The sequence below is a fragment of the Lissotriton helveticus genome, chromosome 10 (genome assembly GCF_964261635.1).
Source record: "Lissotriton helveticus chromosome 10, aLisHel1.1, whole genome shotgun sequence".
Lineage (NCBI taxonomy): Eukaryota > Metazoa > Chordata > Amphibia > Caudata > Salamandridae > Lissotriton > Lissotriton helveticus.
In genome coordinates this window covers 777,599,017-777,622,200 of record NC_136071.1, presented here as the reverse complement: position 1 = coordinate 777,622,200, position 23,184 = coordinate 777,599,017, and the positions used below count along the sequence as shown (strand labels likewise).

Sequence of the window (23,184 nt, the reverse complement as noted above, 5' to 3'; positions counted from 1 at the left end):
CCCTATATGAGCAGAGCACCACTGCAGCCTTCAGAGACCATTCTCCCGGGTTGCGGTGACGCATCCAGACATATAGGTAGGGGTGAATTATATTCTCGCGTAAAACGCTATCTCGAAAACGGCTGCAAAAAAACATGTTGTGTTTGGTATCAAACACCTTGGAATCATACCTCCACACTGGTAACCAGTGTGGGAGGTATAATTCCGGTAATGAGACATAATGTCGAAATTAAAATATCGATATACAATAATATCGATGTTTTAATATCGATGGTATAGAATATCGATTGGTAAAATATCGACAGACAGAATATCGTTTTTTAAGGTATGTATGTTACTAGAATATCGATGTGTAAAATATCGACAGACAGAATATCGTTTTTTAAGGTATGTATGTTACTAATATCGAAATTTACTAATATCTAAATTTAGTTTAGTGTTATGTATTTTATTATGTTGTTTATATGTTTGTTAAATATGTTTTGTAATGTATGTTTGAAAATTCGTAATTTTGTTTACATTTTGCGTTTTAGTATCACAGCGGGTTGTGGGTTTATAGGGGAATAGGGTGGGAAGTAATTTAATAATAATTAAGTAATTAATATATTTTTGTAAATATTTTTAATAATAATTAATTGGTAATTAATTAATATGAATTAGTTAATTACATTAATTAGAGTTAATGTGCTAATATATTTAATTTATTGTTATTGTCAATTAATAATTAACTGGTAATTAAATAATATTAATTAGTTAATTAAATTAATTAGAGTTAATGTGCTAATATATTTAATTTTTTGTTATTGTTAATTAATTAATTGGTAATTAAATAATATTAAATAGTAAATTAAATTAATTAGAGTTAATGTGCTAATATATTTAATTTAGTGTTATTGTTAATTAATAATTAATTGGTAATTAAATAATATTAATTAGTTAATTAAAATAATTAGAGTTAATGTGCTAATATATTTAATTTTTAGTTATTGTTAATTAATTGGTAATTAAATAATATTAAATAGTAAATTAAATTAATTAGAGTTAATGTGATAATATATTTAATGTGTTGTTATTGTTAATTAATAATTAATTGGTAATTAAATAATATTAATTATTTAAATAAATGAATGCGAGTTAATGTGCTAATATATATCTTTTTTTGTTATTGTTAATTAATAATTAATTGGTAATTAATAATTATTAAGTGATTAAATGATGTGATTTATTGATGTGTAGTGGGTTGTGTGTTTATAGGGGAATAGGGTGTGATATAATTAAATGTAAATAATTAAAGAGATTGTATTTATTTATTGGTATTTATTGTTAATTAATTGGTAATTAATACGTGTTAATTAGTTCATTTATAATTACATCAATTTAATAATATAAATTTGTATTAATTGATTAATTGAAATTTATATTAATTGTGTTTTTTTGTATGTGTAATGTGTTGTGTGTTAAAGGGGGAGTAGTGTGGGAAGCAATTTTTACCCCATGCTATCCAATGCTTTCCCTACTGTTGCACCCTCTGGAGTGGGCATAGTAATTTTTACCCCTACGTTATCCAACGCTTTCCCTACTGTTGCACCCTCTGGAGTGGGAATAGTAATTTTTACCCCTACGCTATCCAGCGCTTTCCCTACTGTTGCACCCTCTGGAGTGGGAATAATAATTTTTACCCCTACACTATCCAACGCTTTCCCTACTGTTGCACCCTTTGGAGTGGGAATAGTAATTTAAACCCCTACACTATCCAACGCTTTCCATACTGTTGCACTCGCTGGAGTGGGAATAGTAATTTTTACCCCTACGCTATCCAATGCTTTCCCTACTGTTGCACCCTCTGGAGTGGGAATAGTAATTTTTACCCCTACGCTATCCAACGCTTTCCCTACTGTTGCACTCTCTGGAGTGGGTATAGTATTTTTTACCTCTACGCTATCCAACGGTTTCCCTACTGTTGCACCCTCTGGAGTGGGAATAGTTATTTTTACCCCTACGCTATCCAACGCTTTCCCTACTGTTGCACCCTCTGGAGTGGGAATAGTAATTTTTACCCCTATGCTATCCAACGCTTTCCCTACTGTTGCACTCTCTGGAGTGGGAATTATAATTTTTACCCCTACGGTATCCAACGTTTTCCCTACTGTTGCACCCTCTGGAGTGGGATTAGTAATTTCTACCCCTACGCTATCCAACGCTTTCCCTACTGTTGCACCCTTTGGAGGGGGGATAGTAATTTAAACCCCTACGCTATCCAACGCTTTCCATACTGTTGCACTCTCTGGAGTGGGAATACTAATTTTTACCCCTACGCTATCCAATGCTTTCCCTACTGTTGCACCCTCTTGAGTGGGAATAGTAATTTGTACCCCTACGCAATCCAACGCTTTCCCTACTGTTGCACCCTCTGGAGTGGGAATAGTAATTTCTACCCCTACGCTATCCAACGCTTTCCCTACTGTTGCACCCTCTGGAGTGGGAATAGTAATTTTTACCCCTACGCTATCCAACGATTTCCCTACTGTTGCACTCTCTGGAGTGGGAATAGTATTTGTTACCCCTACGCTATCCAACGTTTCCCTACTGTTGCACCCTCTGGAGTGGGAATAGTAATTTTTACCCCTACGCTATCCAACGCTTTCCCTACTGTTGCACCCTCTGGAGTGGGAAAAGTAATTTTTACCCCTACGCTATCCAACGCTTTCCCTACTGTTGCACCCTCTGGAGTGGGAATAGTAATTTTACCCCTACGCTATCCAACGCTTTCCCTACTGTTGCACCCTTTGGAGTGGGAATAGTAATTTTTACCTCTACGCTATCCAACGGTTTCCCTACTGTTGCACCCTCTGGAGTGGGAATAGTAATTTTTACCCCTACGCTATCCAACGCTTTCCCTACTGTTTCACCCTCTGGAGTGGGAATAGTAATTTTTACTCCTATGCTATCCAACGCTTTCCCTACTGTTGCACTCTCTGGAGTGGGAATAGTAATTTTTACCCCTACGCTATCCAACGTTTTCCCTACTGTTGCACCCTCTGGAGTGGGAACAGTAATTTTTACCCCTACGCTATGCAACGCTTTCCCTACTGTTGCACCCTTTGGAGTGGGAATAGTAATTTAAACCCCTACGCTATCCAACGCTTTCCATACTGTTGCACTCTCTGGAGTGGGAATACTAATTTTTACCCCTATGCTATCCAATGCTTTCCCTACTGTTGCACCCCCTGGAGTGGGAATAGTAATTTTTCCCCTACACAATGCAACGCTTTCCCTACTGTTGCACCCTCTGGAGTGGGAATAGTAATTTTTACCCCTACGCTATCCAACGCTTTCCCTACTGTTGCACCCTCTGGAGTAGGAATAGTAATTTTTACCCCTACACTATCCAACGATTTCCCTACTGTTGCACTCTCTGGAGTGGGAATAGTATTTTTTACCCCTACGCTATCCAAAGTTTCCCTACTGTTGCACCCTCTGGAGTGGGCATAGTAATTTTTACCCCTACGCTATCCAACGCTTTCCCTACTGTTGCACCCTCTGGAGTGGGAATAGTAATTTTTACCCCTACGCTATCCAACGCTTTCCCTACTGTTGCACCCTCTGGAGTGGGAATAGTAATTTTTACCCCTACGCTATCCAACGCTTTTCCTAATGTTGCAATATGTGGAGTAAGTATATATATATATATACATTTATATGTAGAGTTTTTAATTTATTTTAAATGTATATGTATTAGTTATAATTTTTTTATATGTTTTAATGTTTTTATTTAATATTTTAACAATTATATGTATTTTTACATTATTTTTACATTATTATTAATACATTTTTAAAAACTATATATTTAATTTTGATATTTTTGTACTACGATATTATTTTTTCGATATTTTTGTACTTACCTTTATGAAGATATAACTCAGATATTTTTTTTAGTTTTTTTTTTTAGAACCTTTATTGTTACTTCAAGTAAATACAAGCATGGGCCTACAACCACCCCGGCCGGCCGCTAGTCAAGTCGTAAGTCCCGCAAATCAATGTAGAAAAATACAGCAGCCCGAAAATCGGGGTCCAATAAGTGTCCAGGATATAACTTGTATTCAAGCGTACTGTGCAAGATTCAGGATTCGAGAAGGTTCATTTTACAATAAAGAAAAACTCAGAATCAATGCCATACGGTCATACATGGTCCCACAATAGCAAGCATGAAGCAGGAAATCCGCAAACAGTGCAATACGTTTGAAGTATTGGGGGTAAGGCATACGAGCAGGATAAATTTAAAAACAAACACGTTGCGTAGCAAAGCTGCACCCCACCCCTCAAAACGAAACATACTGTAGGAAACATGAAAAACGAAGACACCAAAAAGGAAGAAAGACAAAGGGCCATAGAAACAAAGAAAGGACAAATTAACAAACCCTAACAAACCCTATTCCCCTAACCCCCACCCTGCATCCCTGCAGAAGGCTACGGCCTATCCCCCCCCAGCAGCGTGCCTGTCGCCCTAAATAAGAGACCCGAAATATAGAAAAAGAGAAAAAAGAAGAAAAAGTGGAAAAATGTGGGGAAGGGCCATCGATCTGGCCCCCCCCCCCCCACCACCGCGCACAGTAAACATCCTAAAAGCAAGATCAGAATAGCCGAGTGTCCCTCAAATCACCGTCAGCCAACAATAAGTTCCACCATGTCCTAGACGGTCTCACCCCTGGCCTTTTCTATCAGCAGTACCAACATACGTCCACTTATCAATCGGCATACAGAGCAGCGTGGAGGGTCCAAGTGGCCCGGGCGGAGCGGGCAGAGCTGTTACTCCATGGGACTTCAGCCACCAAAACCCAGCCGAATATGTATGGCGGAAATCCGTCTGTGTCAGCATCGACCCCGAAAACATCCTCCAGTCCGAACACAGTCTCACCAGCCAGAAGAGAGTCACACCATCCGGTAAGCGCCGAAACGCCGCCGGGGCAGCCCAAACCATAGAGCGACGTTGTTTCCCCAGCCGCCGATTAGATATGTGCCCGACGAGTCACTCACATGTACAACAGATCTGTCCAAAGCGATCACATGAACCGGGTCTTCCAGCGTCTCCACGAACATAGGCGTAGCTGGAGCACTCCTCACTGACGCAGAGGCGGGCACATCGGCGCTTCCTTGAGATCGAACTATGCCCGTGTGGAACAGTGGGACAACAATGGCGGCCATCCTTCTTCCCAGATCCCGGGCGTCCCGGATCAGGGTCGTATGCAGGGTTGTTAGCGCAGCCAGTATATCTCTGGACGTGGGCTCTGTCTCGTGTCGCCAGACCCCAGGACTCTCCCGTACAGCAGCTTCTCTGCCTGGATGTGGTCTGCGTAAGAGGGTGCCATCCTCCATCTTAGCTGATCCGGCCTCGTCCTTCTCCAACTCACCTCGGGACCGGGCCCCACACCAGGGCGCAACAGGATTCACCACGAGGACCCCGAAAGTCAAGGCAGGCTTCCCAGCGAAGGGTCATCAAAAGGCTAAACAAAATCTCCGCCGCTCCCTGGGAGCCGCCCGCCGATTCCGGGAGAAGTCATTAGTCATGCCCGGACACAACACTAGAAAGGGGGCCAAGTATCGTGCACTCCCCTCGACCCTGCTTTACCGCACATCCCACAAGGCACTCCGCTAAATGGACTGGGTCGGCACTGTCGCCATCGGCCCAACAGATCACCGGTGCCCTCCGGCCGACTCCTCACCTCCACCAGAGGCCGCTGTTGTCGCAGTCGCGGCCGGCTACCCTCCTCACTCGACACCCCGGTCCCAGCTCTGTGAAGGCCGCAAAACAGTCGGGGACATTTCCTCGGGTCTGCCACACGTAAAAGCCTCAGGAGCAAACGGTCAGTGAAAGTTGTCCTTCGCCTACTTAAATATGCCGTGACGTCTCAGGATAGTTGCCAGGATGTATGCGCGGGGTGAGAAGGCTCACGGAGCCGAGCGTCTATGCAGCCATCTCGGTCGCCAGCCTGGCTCCTCTAACTCAGATATTTTTGATGTCGATATTTTTGTGTCGATATTTTTGTATGTAGATATTCTGTCTGTCAATATTATGTCATAGATCCATAATTCCACCCTTCTGAAGCTAGCCTAATGGGGTCCCTGGTCTTCCCAGTACCAGTCTTCTCGACCTGGACAGCACAAAATCCTTGCTGCCAACCAGAGACCCATTTCTGCCCTCCTGCTGCTGAGCCAAGCTCGAACAGGGGAAGGCAACACAATAGACATCCTATCACAGGGAGATGTGACCACCTCCCAGAAAGGATTTAGTGTATTGGGGCTGGGTGGGTGCACTTCCAAAGTGCCAGAAAGTCTGCATCTGGGGCACACTTGGTGTCCCTGTGCATAGTCTGGTTCAAACCAGTCCTGCTCCCGTTCCGGCGTGAAACTGGACAAAGGACAGTGGAGTATCCTCCCCATTGTCCAGATCCTCCTCTCTCTGGGAGGATCCCCTGAATGTGTCCAACCCTCTCCCGTGGGTACTTAAGGGCTTACCTGGCTGTAGCACCCTAGATTCGACGTGGACAAGATTCTGAACACGAAACTACTGACCTTCGACCATCTGGACACTCTGGACTTCGACTGGGCCGACTTCGTTTCCCTCTCTGTCCAAAGCATTGTCTGTTAAAGTGCACCATACAGGCTCAGTGCAGGACCTGTGGAGCATCAAGGACAACTGAAGTATCTCCCTTGGGGTGAAGGAGTCACCTCCTTGCATTCACAGGCACCATAATGCAACTGACTGGTCCGCTGATCCTGAGTTCCTGCAGACTCCGAAGGCTCCAGCAACACAGAAGGTGGGTTCCAATGTTCCTTGAGGTTGAGCTGCCCTCTCACCAAGTTTGAGGACAGTATCCCATGTGGGGACAGCATAACCTAAACCCCTGTGCACTGCGTACTTTTGTGATGCATATGCTTGTTGGCGTTCCCCAACTAAGTGCATTGGGCTTTCGATAGCCCCAACCTCTGCGCACATTTTGTACAAAGGACTTTGGCCTCCTTATAATTTGTGCCCTGCAAGCTGTTACTTTGTGAACTTGCTAGAGGTCCCCTCACGACTCCTGTGCCTCCGGCCTGTGGGTCCATTTGAGGGACAACACTGCTTTTCTTAGGCTGCCCTAGTTGCTCCAGGCGCTCCCTGATTCCCCTTGCTATGGTGAGTCTCCTGGTCCTTGCTGGGCCAGACCATAACCTTACTCAACCGTCTTCGTGGGTTGCCGCTGCCAAGGCTTGGTGGTGCTCCCACCGGACACTGACCCCTCAGCACTTGACATCCTTCGTGGGACAGCTCGTATCCGGCTCCTGGTCGTGCTCGACGTCTCCTGGTCCTCGTGGCTGCAGAGTCAATGTCTCCTTCTTCACACCTGAAGCACCCGATATCGGTGTGCATTCGTCTACAGAGCCCCTGTTCACTCCTGAGTGACCCAGACTCTGTCTTCAGGTTCCTTCCATCAAGAATACACCTGTGGGTTCCACCGACCACTCATCTTCTTTCCAGCAGTGGCATTTCTTTGAAGACTCCCATTGAGATCGGCAACGGTTTCTGACGCCACTTCAGCCTCATGCACCCGGTTTCCCTGGGATAGGTAACTCTGGTACTTTGGTATCCATGGGTGGAGTGGCTCTCCAATCTTCTATGTTCTAAAGGGTTTCTTCGTAATCCACTGGTAAGGGTCTGTAATCACTAAAACTTCAACCGCGACTTTCCCATAGACTTGTACGGAGCACGCCGTCATGTTCCCACACTGCATCCGTCCTCCGTTGGGTCTCTACGTACTCAACTTGGGTAGTTCCTTTGGGTACCAGCGATTCTACATGTACTAGGCACTGTCTGGACTCGAGTTGTGGTTCTTATACCACTATTTTAGTATATGGTTTGTTCCCCTTCTGGGGCCCTCTGTATATTATTGCTACTTACTGATGATTCGTTGCCACAGTATTGTGTATTGTGTCATTATCTCCATGTAGGGGACACTGTGATGTGCTAGACAGTATTATATTAATAAATACATATTTTTATAACTACCGTGTGGTTTCCCCTTTCATTTAACCAATACTATAAGGTTGCATTCTGGTAAAACAAGCTGCTTAACATTCCTTCAAGACTAAGCCTGAAGGTTTCTCTCCACAGCTACCACTTGGATAGCTTTCTAATGTAATCTTTGACCTCTTAAATCACCATAAGGGTTGTTTGGACTGGTGCCCACTTTAATTAGTGGACAGCATATAATAGGCTAACGTCTCACAGTGTGTCTGCACCACCATGCATGAAGGATCAAATATCATGACGAGGCAGCCACCCTCCCAACCCCCTAAATGTAACATTGCTGGATGGCAGCCCCCAACCTTGGTTTACTAATTCAGCCACATTTGGGGTTCACCAAATCTTCAATTTTCATCTAAGTCCTGAATGTGACAAGATGAGTGCCAGTTCTTTATGTACTCTGTACAGTCCTGTGAAAAGGGAGGATGGAGGTAGAATTGTTAAGGACAAGAGCGATCAGTGTTATTCTTCATTATTGCTTTCAGTTCTTTTACCATGCCTTTTTTCCCCCTTCGTTTCTACTGCTGAAATGGACTATCTTTCAGTGATGTTTTATACTGTAATGCTTGTACCCTACAAAATATAGTATCCCTGTATGCCCACACTGAATATTGAGAGCTATACCCTAGAATACATCTAACACCATGATAATCTGAATACTACCACAAAGAAATGCTGCTAATGTGGTGTCTGCATCTTACCCACATTTGATGTTACTGTAACAAACACTCTCATCAAGTACATTCGAAAATGATGTAACCCCTTACAACATGAGCAAAGAGTAAAATACTCTTTAAATACTCAGTGTCTAAATCGACAGTTAAAAGAAGTAAAATATTTGATTACTGCTCTGAATTTAAAGGGGACATTGTATTCTTGCAAGAGAAGCAATTTGATTAAGCACAGTTAGAGGCATGTGTAACTTATGAATTACATGCACACCCTCTCTCTGTTTAAAAAAAAAGAAAAAAAAAGAGAGAGCATCACCCTTCCAGTTAAAACAGCTAGAATGACTGCCATCTCTGCAGAGTTGGATGACAAGGGAAGATGGCTCATCCCACTCAAACCAAAGGATGGGCATGAAATATATTTCATTAGCATATACACACCAAAAGCAGATGATCACACCACCGAACCCCACTGGACCGACCACCGCTGGATCCACTTCACCTTCCAGAAACAAACCACACACCACAGCACCCAACAGCTGCCTCGCCGTTGCTGGAGCAAAATCACCGAAGACCGCACAGCGAACAACCACGAGCCCACAAGCACGCCACCCGCAGACATAACCAACTCATCAGAACAGCCAAGAGATCTTCCTTCAAAACCCGCCTGGACAGCAACGCACACGACAGCAAAGAGCTATTCAGCATAGTGAAGGAACTCTCCAACCCCAGCGGAAGCACCAACGACATCCCACCCTCGCAAGATCTGTGCGAATCACTGGCCACCATCTTCCATCGCAAGTTCGCTGACATCCACGACAGCTTCAACACCTCGACCGCCCCGACTACGACAGCCCCCACCCCGAATGCCACCTGCACCAACCAGCTGACCTCCTGGTCCCACGTCAAGGACGACGAGACCCGCAAGGTAATGAACTCCATCCACTCAGGCTCACCAACAGACCGCTGCCCACACCACGTATTCAACAAAGCAGACACAACCATTGCACCCCAACTACGGAAAGTCATCAACATCTCCTTCGAGACAGCGACATTCCCAGAAAGCTGAAAGCACACCGAAATCAACGCTCTCCTCAAGAAACCCAAGGCGGACCTCAAGAACTTCTGGCCCATCTCCCTGCTCCCTTTCCCGGCAAAGGTCATCGAGAAAATCACCAACATGCAACTGACCCGCCACCTCAAGGACAACAACATCTTAGACCCATCCCAGTCCGGTTTCAGACAGAACCACAGCACCGAGACAGCCCTCATCGCCGCCACAGACGACATCAGACGCCAATTAGAACGGCGAAACATCAGCCCTCATCCTCCTGGACCTGTCAACTGCCTTTGACACGGTCTGCCACCGCACACTAAGGACACGCCTCCAAGAAGCCGGAATCCAAGAGAAGGCCCTGGACTGGACCACGTCCTTCCTCTCCGACAGAACCCAGAGAGTCCGCCTCCCACCCTTCCGATCCGAAGCCACAGACATCATCTGCGGCGTACCCCAGGGCTCATCCCTCAGCCCGACCCTGTTCAACGTCTACATGGCCCCCCTCGCACACGTGGCTCAAAACCACGACCTGAACATCATCTCCTACGCCGACGACACCTAGCTCATCCTCTCCCTCACCAAGGACCCGCACACCGCCAAAACCAACCTCCACGAGGGAATGAAGGCCGCCGCCGAGTAAATGAGGAGCAGCCGTCTGAAACTGAACTCGGACAAAACGGAGGTCCTCATCCTCGGCCCCACTCCCTCTGCCTGGGACGACTCCTGGTGGCCGACCTCACTGGGAACAGCACCAACACATACGGACCACGCACGCAACCTAGGATTCATCCTCGACTCCTCCCTCTCCATGACAAAGCAGGTCAACTCCATCTCCTCCTCCTGCTACAACACCCTCCGCATACTCCGCAGGATCTACAAGTGGATCCCGACCGAAACCTGAATGGTGACCCAGGCCCTCGTCAGCAGCAGACTGGACTATGGCAACGCACTCTACGCAGGAATCCCGGCCAAACACCTACGACTGCTACAACGCATCCAAAACGCCTCCACCTGCATGATTCTCAACATCCCTCGTTAAAGCCACATCACCCCCCTCCTAAGAGACTTGCACTGGCCCCCCGTCAACAAGAGGATCGCCTTCAAGCTCCTCACCCACGCACACAAGGCACTCCACAACACGGGACCAGTCTACCTAAACAGCAGACTCAGCTTCTTCACCCCCGCCCGCCAGCTTCGCTCCGCCACCCTCGCACTCAGTGCCGTCCCGCGCATCCAACGAACAACCTCCGGTGGCAGAGCCTTCCCCTTCCTCGCCGCCAAGACCTGAAACACCCTCCCCACCCATCTGCAGCAGACCCAAGACCTGCTCACTTTCAGAAGACTCCTCAAGACCTGGCTCTTCGAGCAGTAGCAGTACCCCCTCCCCTCAGCGCCTTGAGACCCTCACGGGTGAGTAGTGCGCTCTACAAGTTCACTGATTGATTGATTGATGATCCTAACTTTGAGAAGACGCTCAGTAAAAACATTAGACCTCATACATCCCTACCCTAACATTATCCCAGGCAAAGACCTCAGTTTACCACCAAACAATTGAGCTTTAAATAAAGAGTCATGCTAAATTACATCCGACCACATCACGTAAACGTATTTTACAAATTTGCATTAAAACCAGCAAACAATGCTGCTTAAAAAACCCTGCTGAATTCAGCACCCTTAGGCTAAAGAATTCAGGCTTGTCTCGTACTCCTCATCTCCCATCAAAGTTATTCAAGAATTGTCTATTGTATCCCAATAATGCACTCCGAGTCTTTGTGGACCATACACTTATTAAACTTAAGGTGGCGTCTGATCACGCTTGCATCTCCCTGTCAAGTACAATTGTCAATACAACCACAAAATAAATCTGCATAACCGTCATTCTGGGAAACAAATTATAACTGATATCTCTTGATTTCTTATAGAAAATGAAGGGTTCTGTTCCTCCCCACAAATCGTGTTGGACGCACTGCTAACTAAAAAAGACTTGGATGAGCGTTTCTAAGACTTGGAAAAAGAATAGAAAGTGGACCTAAGACACAAATTAATAGATCTCCTCCAGGACCTGAAGAAACTATGATCCTTGCTGAGAACACGTTCAACAGTTGGGCAGCACAGTGTACGAAATAGGGATGACCACAACCACTCTGGAAGAACAAGAAACTACCAGGATGGAGGTAACGCAAACAGCTGAAGACCATATCCGAGAACATAATGACAAATGCAAAGATTGGGAAAGCCGTATTAGATACAATGAAGCTACGATGAAGCTATGATGTACGAACATTTCATTTTGCGAGTCTCTAATTGCCACTTATTGAGACTCGCATTTAGAGACTCGCAAAATGGAATGTACTAATGTGTCTCAGACAAATTAGCAAATCTCAATGGGTCGCAATCGACCTGCCTCATCAATATTCATGGGGCAGGCCAACTTTGCGACCCATTGGGAATGGGCAATAACACAGGTATGGGGGCCAGCTGGGGACAGCAGACCCCCTTGTCTGTGTTTGATTTTAAATAAAGCAACTTTTTTTTATTGCAGCCCATTTTCCTTAAAGGAAAATGGGATGCGTTTCAAAGAAAAATGAAACGTTTCTGTTTAATTTTTTAAGGGTAAGCAGTGAGCCGTGAGACCACTGCCTGCTCTTAAAAATCGTTTTCACCAGTTTAGGCTCCTCCGCTAAGGCGGAAGAGCATCGCCCAACTGCTAAAAAAGGAAAAATTAAATGTTAACGTAACGTTATCATTTTATTTTTCCTAATGCAGTCAGTGGCAGGGCGGGGCTGGCCAGAGCAGGGGGAGGAGTGGTTTGCAATCCCTAGGTGCTCAAGACCGTTTGGCAGCCGTCTTTGCCTGACCAAACATTCATGCGCACTTTGCATGTTCCCCACCAGGCTGTATTACACAGCCTGGTAAGGAACATGCACAGGCTCCCTGTCCACGTCTGAGCGCCGAATCATGGCGCTCAGACCAATCACAATGCTGCATTTCAGTGTTGTGATTGGCTCATTGAAGCCTGTGTGCCCGGGTGCTTCCTGCTGCCGCTGAGACAGGAAGAAGGAAGAGGACGGAGGAGAGGCGGCGGCCAAATGGCTGTTCCAGGTAAGTCACTTTTTTTTTCATTCCTGGAACCCTCCCCACTGCCCCACCACCCCGTCCGATAGCAGCTGCTACTGGTTTTCACTACCATTCACAAAAGGGAAGGGGCCCCCGAGGGACCTCTTCATGTATGCGACTGGCTTACCACCTACCTGAAGTAGGTGGTAAACTGCGATTTTTTTGTGACGGAATTCTGGTCACAAAACAGTTGTATATCCCTCTGCGAAACACTATTAGTAAGGGAAGCCTTTGGCATGCCCCTTCCTAATAGCTACTCGCAACCCTTATTTGCCGTCGTGCAAAATAGGGTTTTCACACAGAAAAATGCATTTTACTAGTTGCAAACGGTCTGATAAAATGCGTTGTACATCTGGCCCTTAATCCTTAAAATGAAAGAATAGTCGAAAGTTGTGATAACCAAGTAATGAGCCGTCTATCCTCTCTTCCTTCATTTCTCTTCTTGACAATTTCGCTAGCAATTCATAGTGCTATAAAATAAATAAATATACATCTTTCAGACAAATCACCTTAACCTTGTTATAAGAAAGGACTAATCAGAAACATAGCCATTTAAAAAGGTACTTTCTACCTTGTTTTCTTTTGAGAGTAACCATAGAAAAAACATTTTTGATTAACCATCTAATATTTTTTATATACTGCTAACAATTTTTGGGATAATCTGTCGTCATCGGTACACTTCCCCTCTGTACTTTATCCTATAGGATGAGTCATCGTGAGTAGAATGTGACCGGAAAAAAAAAAAAATGTCATTTAGTATGGATAGGAGTTACTATTCTCTTAACCCTTCTTTGTATAGTTATTCTAATCTGCAGCTGTTGATATATCATGATAGAAATGTTCAATAACCGGAATTAAGAACTGCACTTAATGCAATGTATTGGAGCGTGACCAGGATGTTGAAGATGGTGGATATGAACTGAGAAAGGTCCGACGGAGGAGGCCTTGAATCCAGCAGTGATCCATTATCGATCCACCATCTACTCACTTGGAAGGCGCCTCTGTATATGACCAGGGCAGACTCCTTTTGGAGTCGCTTGGTCCGGAGACCGCCGAGTACCAGCTGCTCTGATTCTTGACACAGGGCCTACACCTCATGGCATCCTGGTTAGCAGGGTTGTACTGATGCTGCTGTCTTTTGTTAGCCCTGTGTGAGTGTCTACTGCTGTGAGCGCCTGGGACTACTAGATTCAGAAAAGGGGGTGGTGATGAACAGAGTGTCTGAATTAAGCAGACCACTCTTACCCAGTCCAAAGATCAGGGCTTTATCCATCACCGTTATTTAGCTCACTGCCCCATCCCAGCTCAGAACCTGGCTATATGCAAATTAGTCTGTCCCTGGCCCAGTGCATCATGGGAACTGGGCAGACCAAACTACCAAGCCAATTCTTCACCAGAAAGGAGACAAGCTACCGGGGACCGGTTTCTGGCATTTCAGCCTCGTCGGCCCGGCTTGCTTGAATCCTGATGGAGCAGTGAGCAAGGGACTCATGTCTGAGTATACCCTGCCACACCTATAGTGGCCAAAAACGATTCAGAAAAGGGGGTGGTGATGAACAGAGTGTCTGAATTAAGCAGACCACTCTTACCCAGTCCAAAGATCAGGGCTTGATCCATCACCGTTATTTAGCTCACTGCCCCATCCCAGCTCAGAACCTGGCTATATGCAAATTAGTCTGTCCCTGGCCCAGTGCATCATGGGAACAGGGCAGACCAAACTACCAAGCCAATTCTTCACCAGAAAGGAGACAAGCTACCGGGGACCGGTTTCTGGCATTTCAGGCGTCGTCGGCCCGGCTTGCTTGAATCCTGATGGTGCAATGAGCAAGGGACTCACATCTGAGTATACCCTTCCACGCTTATGGTGGACAAAATGATTCAGAAAAGGGGGTGGTGATGAACAGAGTGCCTGAATTAAGCAGACCACTCTTACCCAGTCCAAAGATCAGGGCTTGATCCATCACCGTTTTTTAGCTCACTGCACCATCCCAGCTCAGAACTTGGCTATATGCAAATTAGTCTGTTCCTGCCCCAGTGCATGATGGGAACAGGGCAAACCAAACTACCAAGCAAATTCTTCACCAGAAAGGAGACAAGCTACCGGGGACCGGTTTCTGGCATTTCAGCCTCGTCGGCCCGGCTTGCTTGAATCCTGATGGAGCAGTGAGCAAGGGACTCATGTCTGAGTATACCCTGCCACACCTATAGTGGCCAAAAACAATTCAGAAAAGGGGGTGGTGATGAACAGAGTGTCTGAATTAAGCAGACCACTCTTACCCAGTCCAAAGATCAGGGCTTGATCCGACAGCTACTGTGCCCAACCTACATCATGCGATATTGGCAGAGACCCCTGAAATTGTGGCTGGGCTTCTGGGTTGAGAGTGGTTTGGCTTTGAAGGCCTGCCAGGCTGGGATACAACTGGGTCAACATGACCCCTCCTGGGTCAGTAACTGAGGCACCTTCACAGATAATTGTAGCACGCTCAAAGAAGACATCGCTGTGCGCCCTAGTCACAATGGTAAGGAGGCTTTGTGGCAACGTTTTGAACTTGCCAGTGGGTCACTGGGACCATCCCCTTGGGAACACTATTCACTCCTCCTAATGACAGAGGATTCCACACAGTTCGTTCAGTTTCTACTTTCTTTTATTTATCACTGTTCATATTTTTGTAGATATTCATCAAGATATATTGTATGTCATATAACTTCATATTATTCATCATTCAGGGTATCATCATGATACATAACATCCTCGTTTGGGGCATCATTATAGTGCATAGCATCCAATGCATTTCGGGCTACTCATAGAGCCCTTCATCAGGGAATAATGCTGTAAAAATGAAAATAAAATAAAATATTGCTACAATATGCGTTACATCGTGTATTGTTAATCCATTTCAATAGCATTTCACTACAGTTCAAGATATCACATATAACATTACCCAGAAACATAACCGATAACTTACATGCCTGTCTGTGTCTTTTGGGAGTTTTTGAAGTTTATATTGACCGGTAAATTTCTAAAAGAAAATAATGCAAATCAGATGGTGGCCAAAAAATTAAATCTGGTACAACCATTTCTGCACACGGAATGAGGCTATTGTGGCATAGACTAACCTGTTCTTATCTGAGATTCAAGACGCCATGAACGCGGCTTCTGTGTTACACAATCGTCTTGGATTGCAAGTTTGTAACCGTTACGGTAATCAGACCTGCTAGCGGTCATGTGACCGAATGAAACTGTAAAAAGACTATGGACCGGCCGGTCTAAAAAGGTTTTCATATTATATTTCGAGCGTGTAAGTTCGGTATATTTAGTAAGTGTTTAGACCCATCTAATGGAGATGGATGGCATGATAAAGAAATATTTTAGGAAATGATTTGAAAAAATAGCGCTGCTTATATCAGTATCGAACAAAATGCTTAAAAAGCCCACTGTTGTTTTAAACAGCGCTGAAGGCGGTGCGCTAAGTGTCAACTGGGTTAGAATGTGTGATAGAACGCATACAGTATGAAAGATGCTGTATAAATTCCAAGAAGTTCCAAGACCGGTGGTACGAAATTCTAAACAAGTGTTCACTTGATCTTATTCTCCTGATAATAGAGGAGTTATCAGAGATATTGGAAGAACTAACAAAAGAGATAGCTGAAACTCAAAATGAACTATCTAATTCAATGACTGAGGAGGAATTATCCAAAATATTGGAAGATATAAGTACACAAATGGAAAAACATACCAGCGACATAAATGAAAGAAAAATTCGGAAATATAAAAGGGATACACTTGACTACCGTTTAGGAGAGGTTTATACCTGGGCTGAAATTTACTAGAGAAAGAGAGCCAACAAACAATATACATCCCAGACAGATACGTCCTCTTCGGAAGGTGACACGACACAGAGAAGAAAACAACCACCGACAAGCAAAACTACAGAACAGCCCACAACTAGCAAACAACAACCAACAACCCATATGGATGTAAACCAAAGTACACAACCGACTGTCCCCATACAAACTCAGCAGAGCCATTTTTTAGAACAAGGCCAATCACAAAGAGTCGACCCAGGCGGGGACAAAACAAAGGAACAAGAAAAGGAGAAGGAAAAAGAAGCACCAGTAACAAGGAGCAAAACTCTGAAGACAACTTAGTTATCAATATAAGTAGGTACTCATTAAGCCAACATGAAGAACAGTTGTTACAAAAGGGTACATCTTATGTTCCAACTCATACCACAGATGATCTGGAATTGGAAGTTAGTTTCTTTAAACTAACACGGAAGTTATGTCTAAGGCACTTCTTTGACAATATATTACCAAAATCTACTTCACAGGAAGCAGACCAATTACAAGGATTACGCCCTAGCAGTTCTTTCCAAGCACCCACCAGTCATAAAACCATTGATATATTTGAGAAGATGGTTAAACAGGATTTAACTAAAATCAAACATCGACGTCACACACAGAGGAATATCACACAGAAAGACATTGATACCCTCAGGAAATTATCAAACAACGAAAAAATCATCTGCACTAAAGCTAACAAGGGTGGTGCAATTGTTATAATGGATCGAGACAAATATGAACAGAAAGTACTGGAACACGTGAATGACACGAATACGTACATGAGACTCCAACAGAATCCAACTATGGAGTTTGCTAATAACCTCAAAACTATTGTAGACAAAGCACATGAAATGGGTGTAATAAATTCTAGAACAAAAAAATTCTTACTAAAAGAGAATCCAAAAAGTCCAACCTTGAATATGGTACCCAAAATCCACAAAAATTTAATGGATCCACCACTAAGACCAATCGTATCAACCAGGCATAGCTTACATGAGCCTGTAGGTCAACTACTTGATAAATATCTTCAGCCCTCAGTGACAAAAATGACCACATACATAAAGGATACGACGGAATTCATTGTCAAATTGGATACGATCAAAATTGAACCAGAGGAACAAATAATATTATGCACAGCGGACATAAGATCACTGTATACGAGCATACCCCACTCCATGGGGATAGAAGCCATAGAAGACGCTCTTATGAATACTAACTTGGATGTGAACTTTCAAACTTTTCTAATGGAGCTAATGCTCTTTTCCTTATATCAAAGTTATTTCAGATACAAGGACAGCTGGTACCTACAATTAGTTGGCACTGCCATGGGCAATTCTGCAGCGCCGGTCTATGCGAACCTTTTTATGAAGTTCTATGAGGAAAAACACATTTTGTCCAAAAAAGAATGGAGCGATAATCTCAAACTCTTTATTCGCTACATCGATGATATTTTCATTATTTGGTCAAGTTCAAAAGAACAATTACATGAAGTGTTAACAAAATTCAATCAAATTGATGAAAGAATTCAGCTAACTTGCGAAATGTCCAATACCACCATCACCTTTCTAGATGTCAAAGTAAACCGCACACCTAAAGGATTGGAAACTGATCTGCACATTAAAAGTACGGATCGTAACAACATGCTCCACTATGGTAGCTTTCATGAACACAACCTCAAAAGATTTCTACCTTTCTCCCAGATGGCAAGAATCAAAAGAATTACATCTGAACCCACCACGTTGCAAAAAAGGATATCAGAGATGGAAAAGAAATTTAAACAAAGAGGCTATCCCAAACACATTCTGGAGGAATCGAAACAGAAACTGGCACTGAGAGATAGAAACTCATTACTACAACCCAGTCATTCAAAGGAGCAAACCAGGATAGTTGCAATATCGAAATATTCAACATCAAGTCAGAAATTCAAAAACATCATAATGAAACACTGGCCAATGCTCACTCTGGAACCTGATTTTAACAATTGTTTCAAAGATCCTCCTTTATTTGCGTTCACCAGAACAAAAAATATAGGTGAAATGCTCCAACCACAAATTTCCATAACAGAAATTTACAATGGTACTAAACCATGCCACAACTGTGGCCATTGCAACAACGTCATCAGAGGCAACAAAATAAACCACCCTATGAAAGGCCAGGAAATAAAATTAAGAGTGAATGCTACATGTGACTCAACAAATGTCATATATGCCCTCAAATGCCCGTGCGGCAAATTATACATTGGGAAGACGGAGCGTCGAATCAAAACAAGAATAACAGAACATAAATCGAACATACGTTTGAAAAATGTGAAATCCACAGTTGCGACACACTTTATGGAATCTAAACATAGTATTGCACAACTGAAATTCTTGATCTTGGAAAGTATCAATAAAATAGAAGGCAGAGACAATACGAAACACCTACTCCAAAGAGAGAACTCATGGATTTATAGACTATGTACCCAAAAACCTTTTGGACTCAACGAAAGAATCGAATTTTCATGTTATCTGTAAAATACGACATGTAAATTTGCTTCAGTGCTTTAGATTGGTAACCCCTGTGTTGTTTTTATATTTTTGTTTACATTGTCTTTATACAGCATCTTTCATACTGTATGCGTTCTATCACACATTCTAACCCAGTTGACACTTAGCGCACCGCCTTCAGCGCTGTTTAAAACAACAGTGGGCTTTTTAAGCATTTTGTTCGATACTGATATAAGCAGCGCTATTTTTTCAAATCATTTCCTAAAATATTCCTTTATCATGCCATCCATCTCTATTAGATGGGTCTAAACACTTACTAAATATACCGAACTTACACGCTCGAAATATAATATGAAAACCTTTTTAGACCGGCCGGTCCATAGTCTTTTTACAGTTTCATTCGGTCACATGACCGCTAGCAGGTCTGATTACCGTAACGGTTACAAACTTGCAATCCAAGACGATTGTGTAACACAGAAGCCGCGTTCATGGCGTCTTGAATCTCAGATAAGAACAGGTTAGTCTATGCCACAATAGCCTCATTCCGTGTGCAGAAATGGTTGTACCAGATTTAATTTTTTGGCCACCATCTGATTTGCATTATTTTCTTTTAGAAATTTACCGGTCAATATAAACTTCAAAAACTCCCAAAAGACACAGACAGGCATGTAAGTTATCGGTTATGTTTCTGGGTAATGTTATATGTGATATCTTGAACTGTAGTGAAATGCTATTGAAATGGATTAACAATACACGATGTAACGCATATTGTAGCAATATTTTATTTTATTTTCATTTTTACAGCGTTATTCCCTGATGAAGGGCTCTATGAGTAGCCCGAAATGCATTGGATGCTATGCACTATAATGATGCCCCAAACGAGGATGTTATGTATCATGATGATACCCTGAATGATGAATAATATGAAGTTATATGACATACAATATATCTTGATGAATATCTACAAAAATATGAACAGTGATAAATAAAAGAAAGTAGAAACTGAACGAACTGTGTGGAATCCTCTGTCATTAGGAGGAGTGAATAGTGTTCCCAAGGGGATGGTCCCAGTGACCCACTGGCATCACATTCGCATTAGTATTAGTAGGCGTATTACGAGGTACTAACGCCACCCACGGAGAACCTAACAAGGATTAACTAGGACCAAATAGCTGTGCATCTATCCTCAAACCTTTCTGTTGACGTTTTGAACTTGGCACGGCCTTGCCTGATCTAACGGCAGGATCTGCTTGGATAGTAGATAAGCAGTAAGTAACCAGCGGGGCACCAAATTCTAGCCTTCTAGCTTCCCAATGCCTTTGATTTTCTGAATAACACCGAGGGAGACAAACGCTGGATCTGCAGCCTGCAGGGAGAGGTTCCTGAGGTAGGCCACATCGATACTGTCCTACATGCAGCAGCCCCCCTCCTGGATCATTACATTATTGATTAACTTGAGGATTAGAAGGATCGGGGGTTTGGTACCATCCTGCCTTTCTCACTAGAGACTGCATCTTTGGAGCTCTGATCCCAAGTATTCTGCAGCTCCTTACATCAAGCTGTCTTTGCAGGGAGCCTGGGTCCCTTACATGTCATGGCGTCAGGAAAGCCCACCAATCCCTACCGTTCTGCAAGGCTGCTCGTGCTGCTCTCATTACCTGACCTTCTGATGCATAGGGAGTCCCAGTTCACACGGGCTAGTGCACAGAGTCCCCAGTGTTGTGTCCTGCAGCAACTGCTTCCACCTACTGGGGTCGCATTATAGCATAGCAATAAGGAAAGGGACCCTTCTTCCTGGCAAAAACGACTGCGTTAGCAGGCCACAACAACTATGGCTAGGTTCAAAAGACCCCTCCACAGTCATCGGCGATTAGTCTGAGACGGAAAAAGAAGGATTGTTTAGATCCTTCACCCTCACAGCAGTGGTCAGGATCCCCCCACTAGGTGGACACCATCCTATAAGTAATAGAAACATCAAGAGCATCCTTAGATACTAAGATTGATGCAGCGTCACTAGATGTTAGACTCTTGAACGATGATTACAGAAAACTTACCAGCATAGAGGCACACTCAGGGTAAACTCTTCAGGAGTTACAACCACCACAAACGGCACAACTACGGCAACAAGAATTGGCCCTTACACACCATATCTGATTTTCTGAGGGAAGAGCGGAAGATGCTGAAGTCCGGGCATGCCTAAGTCATAGATGGGTTGTTTGTCTGCCGAAGGGTTTGGAGGGACGAAATATGATGGACTTCCTTGAAGGCTGGATTAAGAGTTTTGTACCAGAGTATAGCCTAGCTCCATTTTTCACATTGGAGGGAGCATATAGATTCCTGGCTAAAAGGCCACCACTGGGCTCAGCACCATATCCGGTGGATGCTCATTTTCTTCACTTTAAGGTCCGAGACTTATGTTAGCAGCCTGGCAGGCAGCCCTAAGGAGGAGAATCAAAATATCTATATATTTCCAGACTACGCCCTGGCAGAGCAGCACCAGCAAACTTATTTTACATGGATCAAACATCGGCTCTGGGAAATAGGGCCTAATGCTCCCCGCTGCTCCCAGCAACCAATCAAACGTCTTACTTCTTTATGGATCCCGCCCAAGCCTGGGATGTGCCTAGGCAGCGGGTGGGGAACAGTAAACTGAGCCGCCAGTAGGATGGGAAAAGCCGTTAGCGTTGACGCCACACCAACCTGGCTCTGGGACCAGATTTGAAGCTCAAACTTGCCATCGGGCGACATTATCAAAAACACAGGACGAGGATGAAGACCTATGGATCTGGCTGCTATACCAACCTTCAGAGGGATCAGGAGGTCACCATGAATCACAGCACCTGCATACCCCCACGAGAGACTGTGATGTTCCCTCAAACCAACAAAGCTCTACAGGGATCCATGGTGCTCCCCCTGGTGACTCAACAAACACCTGATGGGCTTCTTTGAAAAGTAACCTAAATACCTCCGATACTCAGGTCTACTGCCGGTCGCCTGCTAAAGGTTTATTGTGTTCAGATTACGTTATATCTCAGTCACATTGTTAGTTGTTGCGGGCACAAATCCTAGTTGTTCGCCTTGGCCTGTACTAAGTGGTAGCCCCCGTCCCTTATAATAAGGAACGAGAACGGATAGAGTCGTGCACGGTACAGACACCCCACCCCAAGGCTGTGCATGCACCTCAGTGCTTAACAAACCCTCAACCTTCTCAGGGTTGAAAATACACGAGCCGAGTCAGATAACACTGTCTGACACCCCCTCCGCAGATACGATATCCACACTCCAGAAGAGCCGTAGGCACATAACCCTCTCTCACGCGAAAGCACAACGCCAATTTGTCAAGAAGACACCTCCATTTTCACGCCACCGTCCGCTATGCTGGCGACGAAGAGGTCTAGACTTCTCGCTGCTTCTTACTATGGAAGCCCTCCCAATGGCCCAGGCACCGGCTTCCATCCTTTGCAATTTGGGGGGGGCATTTGTCAGAGTTTCCCGCTCTCACCTTGGCAGTCAGCGGCACTTCCAGCGCGGGGCAACAGGCGGTCTCGGTCTGCGGAACCCCGGTCCGGCAGAGGTACAAGTACGGCGCTAATGTCCCGGGATTGCTTCGCCGCGCTGCTTGGCTGGACGGCGTTGACAGACACTCCCCGCACCTACCGCTCCCCCTGTGTTTATCCTCGGAGGGCCCACCCCTGCCGCAGGAAACGCATTCCTCGTCCGTGACCTCAGCGCGAGGGCAGCAAACGAGGGTAAAAGAGTGACCTTGCAGGCCGCATGTACTTTGATGAGTTACACATGTCACTTTCAGATAGCAGCAGTCAATGTTATTTTGCAAGTAGCACATTGGCCGTCTGCCAAAATTGATATCAGCACCAACTGATGCTGATAACGATCTCTCTGCAGCTTTTTTTTTTTATCGCACTTACACTATGGCCGGGAAAAGCTGGAACC

The 23,184-nt window shown here is 44.6% G+C and overlaps 1 pseudogene across 1 annotated transcript in view; it reads right to left on the bottom strand.

Moving 5' to 3' along the window:
* LOC144784514 (integrin beta-1-like) overlaps positions 1-22,869 on the bottom strand; it is a 369,893-nt pseudogene extending 347,024 nt beyond the window's left edge. Inside the window, exon 1 of the transcript XR_013601670.1 lies at positions 22,736-22,869. The product of XR_013601670.1 is annotated as an integrin beta-1-like (transcript). The remainder of the gene's footprint in view (positions 1-22,735) is intronic.
* Between the last annotated feature and the right edge of the window lie 315 nt (positions 22,870-23,184).